At 41.6% G+C, this 9,814-nt stretch overlaps 1 pseudogene; it reads right to left on the bottom strand.

Moving 5' to 3' along the window:
• Positions 1-994: 994 nt before the first annotated feature.
• LOC149302534 (MARVEL domain-containing protein 3-like) overlaps positions 995-9,814 on the bottom strand; it is a 31,149-nt pseudogene continuing 22,329 nt past the window's right edge.

Genomic DNA, 9,814 nt, shown 5'->3' with positions numbered 1-9,814 from the left:
ATTTATAGTTATTTTGAATATTTCAGCTTTAATGTATTTCATGTTTTTCATTTTCTGTACTAACATTACTTCTGCTTTTTGCAATGATTTAATCTGATGATTTCAGGCAAATATCCCATTTACAATAATGCTTTAGCACCTCCATCTATCAGACATTTGTAATACATATGGCCAGTGCTTGACCTAATGGCACCCAAGTCAAAAACACATTGACTAAACCCACCTTTTTAGTCACTTATGTTTTTTCACAATGTGTGTTTACAATTTAATTTATAAATACACTCTCTGCATGCCTTACTCTTTCATCTAAAAGCTATTGTGAGTTTTAAAGTCTGTAAAACATAGTGGTACACTCATCTGCACCAAAAATTCTGCCCTTAGAAAGAAAGACATCAGGGAAGAAAAGAGGGGGCACATGGATATGGGTCCCAGTAGGATGATTTGCCCCTAGTAAAGGGATCCAATGGGTGCCACCATTTCGGCCTGGTCTCTGTAGGAAGAACACATAACTGCTAGCATCTTGTTGCTGAGACTAGCTGTGGTTACACACTTTATGTTCACAGTGTGCATTGTTTTACGAAACTGAACATACACAACTAGCAGAGATTGTGGACATTCTTGTAGATCTTTTATAGTAAGTAATTCTTATGACATAAACATACGTAGTGGCTTGATTGGAGTTCTCATTCAGAGCTCAACAAGAAAAGTATTTTTTTACTGACTTTATTTGAAAAAGACATACATTTCACACTATGTAAAAACAGTTTACATATTTACAATCATTTACACATGATTACAAATGGGTATTAAAAAACCTTTTCCTATAAGCAGCTAAAAATGTTGTAAGTCTCAATTAAAATAAATTTTATTCTATGATATTGTATATGTATATGAGATTGTATAACACACTCATATAATAAAATGAGAAATTCTTTCATGTAACACTGGCAGTATGGATATAGCACAAAATTACACAATTGTTTGTTATAGTGTATTATACCAGTGTGCTAGGATGAAACCTATGTGAATCTAATTCTTCCCGTGATCGGACCCTGGGTTCATTTTGCTTGCAGGGTTCAGGAGGACATTCATAATGCAGATGATTTTTCTTAAAGTCGCACACAGTTCTGATATAGAGACCACACAATACTGTGCTAGGAAGGTACAGGCAAGCAGCAATCAGGCCAAATATAGCAACAGCTGCATCCCCTCCTTGCACCTCACAGTTCATCCAGGTGTAGCCACGGCCCGCATAAACTCTCTCTCTAGCCTTGCAGATTTCAGTTGAGTTTACCTGCTTAATAAAGTACAGGTAAAGTCCGACTGCAACAACATACGCCAGGAACGCAAGAGCGTCAAAAATCAGTTCTGCAAAGAGGATTCGCACAGAGACACTGTGTAATGGTTTAGCCCCCAAAATCAGGAATAAAATAGTAAATGCACACAGCAGCATGCTGAAAGCCACTCCGCCATAAACTCCTGGTGCCCTCAGCTGAGTGTTTTGCATGTCCATCTCCCGCACTTGCTGTAGCTCATTGCCTTCAAAAGGACTGTATGCGGAATCGATACTGAAAGTACTAAAGCCAGCTGCGGATGTGTATCCAGTAATAACTGCGTAAGATGCTACAACACAGATCAACACCAACCCCCCCGGCGGTGATTTCCACAAACTGCAAGACTCCTGCAAGAAGAAAACAAAAGATGGTTAATATTTTTTTTTTCTAACTAAAAAACATGAGACAAAAAAGTAAGAAAGAAAACGAAGGGAAGAAAAGATTTGTTTTAAGAACATGTGGTAGTACACGAGTGCAGTTTTAGGTTAGATGGTAAAGTCTTATCTGTAGAAATACTGCTTGACATAAATGGGTAAACAGTGACGGCAAGAACTGAATAAGGAAACAAAAAGTAAAGGAAAACTGGGATATCCGCAATGTGCCTTATATGATGAAAAGCTTATAATCAGAATATAAACTTGGTTTAAAAAATTAAAGTGGACCTAGCATTCAGAAATGTCACATCTACACACCAGCGCCATTCACAGAAACATGGAATATGACGGCACTTAAAACCCTTCAGCCCATCTAGTCAGGCCATGCATTTCTGGGCTGCAACATCTTACAAAGAAGAACCCTTTTTTAGATATATTTTATAATACGACATACAGATGTAATTTCACTCAAAAATACACAAACCGAGTTTATATCTCAAATGCATGTTAAAAGGATAAATGTTATCAATACAAGGGGTCTTTTAATTTAACAAAGCTGTCTGTATTCATGACAGTGGGCCTTATTAAATGGTGATATGTCACTTAAAATAACACATATGACACACTGTGTACATCAGATGTAGTGCTTTCTAGTCACAAAGCAAAAACAAAATACCGTATTTGCTCGATTATAAGACGAGTCTTATAATCGGGGTCGTCTTATAATCAGACCGCAAATAGGTCTGCCTATGAGACTAAGATCCAGATCCCCGCAGCGATGCAGGGGACCTAGAGCCTCCTGTGCTATGCTCTCCCCCCAACTTACCAGTGCTTCTGAGTCCCCGGTTCTTAGTCCGGGCAGCGTGTAGAGCTCTACGCGATTCACGTAGACAACGTCCGCTCAATCGGAAGTTGTTTACACGAATCGCGTAGAGCTCTACACGCTGCCCCGACTAAGCACCGGGGACTCAGAAGCACCGGTAAGTTTGGAGGAGCGAGTGTTAAATGGGGGGGCATAAGGCATTTCTGGAGGCAGAGTGCTCTGTGAAATGCCCTTTAACACCCTTAATGCCACTCTGCCTGCAGAAATGCCTTTTAACCCTCTATACGCCACTCTGCCTCCTGAAATGCCTTATACCTCCGTATATGCCACTCTGCCCCATAATATGCCTTTTTACCCCCTAAATGCCAGAGTATAAGGCAATTCTGGAGGCAGAGTGGCACATAGGGGGTCAAAAGGCATATCATGGGGCACAGTGGCATATAGAGGGTTAAAAGGCATATCATGGGGCACAGTGGCATTTAGAGGTTATAAGGCATTTCTGGGGCAGAGTGGCAAGCCTGGGGCAGATGTACATAATGGGGGGGGCAGGTTGAAAAAAAAGGAAATAAAAACAAAATATTTTTCTCAATCATAGCTTTTATTAACAAACAATATTCACATAGTATACATGAATTAACATTTACTGGTTTTTCCTATAGGGTCGGCTTATATTCAGGCTTTTTCTTTTTTTCATAAATTAATATTCAGATTTTGGGGGGTCGTCTTATAATCGAGCAATTACGGTATACGCATTGGTTTGTGAATGCAGGAGTATTCCACCTTAGTTGAGTTTGGTCAGTTCAGTCAACCTTCCACTCAACAGACCACTCTACGTAATCAGAGCGATTGTTGCTTCAGTAAACTCCAAGAATTTCAGGGACATTGGTCCATCAGTTCTTGCAATATAATATATATATATATATATATATATATATAAAAAATATATATATATGTATATGCCCATACCTAGGAACTCTCCAGGCAAATCCTCAGAGGTATGTATATACTGTATTTGCTTGATTATAAGATGACCCTGATTATAAGACAACCCCAAAATATTAATTTATCAAAAAAATAAAAAGCCTGAATATAAGACTACCCTATAAGAAAAAAGTTTTACTAGTAAATATTAATCACATGTAAACTATATTTTCATATTTAATAAAAACTATGATTCAGAAAAATTTATTTTTTTGTTTTTATTTCCTTTTATTTGACAACCTGCCCCCAGTTATGCACATCAGCCACCCAGAAATGCCTTATACCCCTATATGCCACTCTGCGCCTCTGATATTCCTTTTAACCCCCTTTATACCACTCTGTCTGCCTGATATTCCTTTTAACCCCCTATATGCCACTCTGCCTCCCTGATATTCTTTTTTAACCCCTATATGCCACTCTGCCACCAGAAAGCCCTTATACCCCCATTTGCCACTATTACCCCCCTACAGTGCTTCCCTAGACTTCTTCCTGTGCTTCAGATTCCTTGGTGTGTAGTGGTGGCAGCTGGCACGATGCGCACAGACAACCTCTGCTGCTGCTGCCCGCACTTCCGCCGGGGCTTCTATGAATGAACATCGTAAGGTCATGTGATGCCGGTGCTCCGTCATAGAAGCCCATTGCACAGACCTCCACCGGCTGCCAGAGAGGAGGATCCGGGTCCTCTGCAGCGCTGACAGGAATCTGGATCTTAGTCTCGTAGTCAGACCTCTATTTCTCTGAAAAAAACCTTGTCTTATAATCAAGTAAATACTGAATATACACACATATATACATCATGTATAGAAGCCCAATACATACAGTATATGAACAAATACCAAAACCAAACATGCCAGAAAAACAAACATATAGTATATGTTGCCTTGTTGTATATACATTCTAATAAATTAAGCATTTAAAATCTGTTGGCATGGAGGGCAGAGAGAAATAATAATTCCAGCATATCACTAGTCAGTAGGGTACCTAAAAGAGGGGCACTCAAGGTTCCACTCATCAGAGGGTTGCCCAGTGGCTCGATGGCCGCCAAACCTTGCCCCACATCTTATATCCGCACGTGTGATATTTAGAGAATAATTGGACGGATTTAGATTTTTTTCTTACTACTATATCCAGTATGTAGAAGAAATGGATATTCACAAGACAAGCTTTGCCGCTCTCACAGCAACAGATCATCAGCCACTGAAAGTATTTGGCAATCAACAACACTGTGATCAGCAATTGGCAACAATGTATTTCATGGCAGAATGTATCAATCCTTCTATATAACGGTTCACTCACAGAGAATGATGTGGAGGATAGTATCTTGTGATATGCAACATAAGGAAAAAAGTATAAAGCCTGCAACTGGTAAAGTACGTAAAACACAAGATTTATTAGAATATGCTGTACAGCATGTACTCATTGTACAGTGATTATCTTTTTTTGTGCAGATCATGCACAGCGTCCACAAGAAATCACCAAAATGTGTTCAGTTGCATCTCCAGATTATGTAAATACCCCACACGTAGGTCAGTGAATGATTTTTGGAAGCTACAGGGCGCGCAGGATAACATGCTCATCTTACTATGGGACGGCACACAGCATAGGGAAGGGTAGAAACACATAAAATAAAGAATGAAATGCCAGAACATGCTGAACAAAATACAACTCATATAAAAAGACACATTAATAAATCTGCAAGTCTTTCCCTCTTTTAGTTCACCCCATTACACCCATCACCAGCCACGTCTTTTGGAGACCTTTTCGTGGCCGGATATCCTCAGGGAAGTCACGGGAGACCCCCTGGTTCTTGTTACAATTCCCAATACCGTTTCAGCATAAAACGTCACGGTGATGAGTTACTATTAATGTGCTCTCATGCTCTAGATTGATTATTTTCCTTTGCCAGTAGGATATGTGAGGAATTTCCTCTGCTGCACAGCCTGTGTGCCTTATTAATAGATATAACATGGTAATTGAATTTGTGGCCCCTGGTTGTGTATGATACACTGTATTTGCTCGATTATAAGCCGACCCGATAATAAGACAACCCCACAAAATTTAAATATCAATATACTAAAAAAGAAAAACCTGAATATAAGACTACCCTAGACCTTAGTATGTAAGCGCGTTTGAGCAGGGCCCTCCTCACCTGTTGTCTCTATAAGTCAAATTGTTATGTTACATACTACTTGTTATGTCCTGTCTACCCATTGTACAGCGCTACGGAATATGATGGTGCCGCTAAAGAAAACAATAAATTATAATATTGAAAAAAGTTTTACTAGTAAATATGAACTTACATGTAAACTATTTTTTCATATTTACTAAAAACTATTATTGAGAAAAATGCATTTCTTGCTTTTATTTCCTTTTTCTATGCCAATGTGCCAGCAAGTTATCCACACCTGCCCCCAGTTATGCACATCTGCCCTAGGCTTGCCACCCTGCCCCAGATATGCCACTCTGCCCCCTAGATATACCTTAAACCCCCTTTATGCCACTCTGCCCCTAGATATGCCTTAAACCCTCTAATATGCCACTCTTTCCCCCAGATATGCCACTTTGACCCCACTATGCCTCTTTTCCCCCCAGATATGCCTTATACCCCTGATATGCCACTTTCCCCCCAGACTTACCAATCCATGACCGAAAGTTTTTCTGGTACCTAAATAATAGATCCACTACACTTCTCTTTTGTTAAGATGCGTTAGTGTGTAGTGGGGAGTTGAAGATGCGTTCAATACCAAGAAATTCTAACTAACATGGGTCACCACCACTAATGGTCATGAAGTAATTACCTAGTGGAGAGGATGACAACATACTGCACAGCACATTTTTACAAGCAACTAAATAAATAACATGAGATGTTGTACAATTGATATAGTGTTTATTTTGAATTCTACTTGGATCTACAACATTTAGCTACCGCAACAAAAGGGCAACAATTACAAATGTTATGGCCACATGAAAACATGCCAGGAGCTGACGCTTTATAAGGATTACTTGTGAAAAAAGTGGGAGAGATCATGTTAGCCAAAATTCAAGCTGTTGGCGGTGCAAAGGGAGTTCCTTTTTCAATAACCTGCTATAAGTAGCATCCAATTTTATCTCCCCAAGGTGTCTTTTTAAATAGTTTTGATTGGTTAAACTCCTTGGTATATTGTGTAGAAAATGTAACAGCACCTGACATTGTATCAGATAACTAAACAAGCCTCTGATTGCATTAGGAAGATCAACCCAGTATTTTTTATCAGCTAGATCAACGGCCTTCATTATATCACTATTCCTATAGACTCTGGACAAAAGTCTGCATTCTAGATCATTAAATACATTGATTTGTCACTGCAGTGTGTGTGCATGTGTGTTAGTGTCAAGTATATGCGTGTGTGCGTTAGAGTTGGTTGTGGTAGTGTGAGTGTCTGTGTGCATGCACTAGTGCAAATGTCTGAATGTGTGTGTCTTGGTGTCAGGGTCCGCAACTCGAAGCTACTCGACGAAGCCACTCATTCGAGTACCCGATGCCCGCGGGTACTGAATCCCGCGACGCATCTCTGGCTTCCTCCTCTGCCAGCAATCCTGCCACTAGGCGCGCGCGCGCCTTCAACAAACTTTATGCACCCTCGAATGGAGACGCCGGGGAACGCGCATGGATGACATCATGGTCGGGGGCGAGGTTCCCCGGCTCTCACACGTTACTTATAGCAAGTTTAAAATCCATAGCATAGCTAAGTGCTCAGTGATTGTTTTCCTATTGAGCTTCCTGTGCGTTTTTTTTGATCTCCTAGTGTTATCTTGTGTACCGAACCTGGCTTTTCCTCGACTCTGCTGCCCTCCGTTACCCGACCCTTGGCTACTAAACGGCGTTCCCGATTTTCCTGGTTTCCTGACTCCTGGTTTCCTGGCTTCCGATTTTGACCTTGTTGCTCTCTATTATGCTGACCTCGGCTACGTTCCTGACTACGACTACTTCATTGCACCTTATACTAAGCTGCATTTAGCTTTCTGTTGCCTCCTGGGGTTACGTCCCTGCATTTCGGACTCCACCGTTGTTCCACTCTCACACTTGGTTTGTGTTAGTGTGAGTGCCCCTCCCAAAGTCAGGCTTTGGATGTGTGTGGGTGTGTGGGAGGATGGATGTGTATTTGAGTGGGTATGAGCATGGATGTGTACTTGTGTGTGTGTGTGTGTGTGTGAAACCATGGATATGTACTTGTGTGTGCTAGAGAGCATGGTTGTGTAATTGTGTGTGAGCATGGATGTGTAAGTGGGATAAGATCGGGTGTGTGTTAGTGAGTTTCTATGTATAAGAATCCCATATGTTTGTGTCAATTATAAGGCAAATATTAGGTATATAGAAGGTATACATTGCTGTTTCAAAGTCTTGCATTATTTTAACAGTTATGCTGGCTTGTAAAGATAATCACAAAAACATAATAAACAGACTAGATTGTTTATATTTTTGGAAAGCAGAAAATTTGGGGTATTTCACTAGGAGCACTTAGGCTGTAGTTTTACAGCCATTATATTATTGTTTTTTCAAAAACTCTTACATAGTGATTATCTTTTTTTGCAGATCTTGCACAGTAAGCACAAGAAATCACCAAAATGTTTTCAGTTCTTTTGGAGACCTTTTTCCCAAAGGAGAAGTATTTTAATACCAAGATCTTGAGCGCTGTTAGACCTCCTGGTTCTTGTTACAATTTACAATACCATTTCATCATAAGACGTCACAACGATGAGTTGCTTTTAATGTGCTCTCATGCTCTAGATTGATTATTACTGTTTGCTAGTTAGATGTAGGACTGCAACTAACGATTATTTTCATAATCGATTAGTTGGCCGATTATTTTTTAGATTAATCAATTAATCGGATAAAAAAATGAATGTAAATTTTTCATTTATTTAAAATAATGTAATAAACAAATTATATTAAATGCAAACAGCATAATAAAAAAACTTTGATAAAATGCATTTCTTGCCTTTATTTCGCAACCAGCCCCCCCCCCCAATTTATGCACGTTTGAGCCCAGGCTCGCCACGCTGCCTCCCACATATGCCACTCCACACTGCCCCCCACATGTGCCACTCCACTCTGCCTCCCACATATGCCACTCCACGCTGCCTCCCACATATACCACTCCACGCTGCCTCCCACATATGCCACTCTGCCTCCCACATATACCACTCTGCCTCCCACATATGCCACTCCACGCTGCCTCTCACATATTCCACTCCACTCTGCCTCCCACATATACCACTCCACGCTGCCTCCCACACATACCACTCCACGCTGCCTCCCACATATGCCACTCTGCCTCCCACATATACCACTCTGCCTCCCACATATGCCACTCCACGCTGCCTCCCACATATGCCACTCCACGCTGCCTCCCACATATGCCACTCCACACTGCCTCCCACATATGCCACTCCACGCTGCCTCCCACATATACCACTCCACTCTGCCTCCCACATATGCCACTCCACGCTGCCTCCCACATATGCCACTCTGCCTCCCACATATGCCACTCCACGCTGCCTCCCACATATGCCACTCTGCCTCCCACATATGCCACTCCACTCTGCCTCCCAAATATACCACTCCACGCTGCCTCCCACATATGCCACTCCACGCTGCCTCCCACATATGCCACTCCACGCTGCCTCCCACATATGCCACTCCACGCTGCCTCCCACATATGCCACTCCACGCTGCCTCCCACATGTCACTCCACGCTGCCTCCCACATATGCCACTGTGCCTGATACACCTTATACCCCGATACACCACTCCATCCTCCCTAGACATGCCACACTGCCTCCCAGACATGCCACACTGCCCTCCCCACATATGCCACTCCACTCTACCCCCAGATATGCAACTGTGGCCCCAGATCTGCCTTATACACCCTGATTCACCACTCTGTCCTCCCCAGACATGCCACACTGACCTCCCCACATATGCCTTATATACCCTATATGCCTTATACCCCAGATATGTCACTCCGTCCTCCCCAGATATGCCTTATACCCCCCAGATATCTCATAGTCCCCTCATAGAGTCACAGACCATACTTTTATAAATAAGTACTGGGTTACTCTTCACTGCCCCCAGGATTTAGATTCCCCTTAGTTTGCCCCCCTTTATCTCTAACTGCACCTTAAGTTAACTTTATTAAATTAATAAAATTAACCCTCAGTCCTCATCATTAAATTAACCCTAAACACCCCATTAACCATAACTGCCCCTAAATTAACCCTAAAGACCCCATCAACCACAGCATCCCCTAAATTAACCCTAAA

This window comes from Sceloporus occidentalis, unplaced genomic scaffold (genome assembly GCF_023333645.1).
Source record: "Sceloporus occidentalis isolate IW3139 unplaced genomic scaffold, rSceOcc1.0.p SCAF_18, whole genome shotgun sequence".
Taxonomy (NCBI): domain Eukaryota; kingdom Metazoa; phylum Chordata; class Lepidosauria; order Squamata; family Phrynosomatidae; genus Sceloporus; species Sceloporus occidentalis.
The sequence above is the reverse complement of the archived record's forward strand: the minus strand, read 5'-3'. Positions and strand labels throughout refer to the sequence as shown.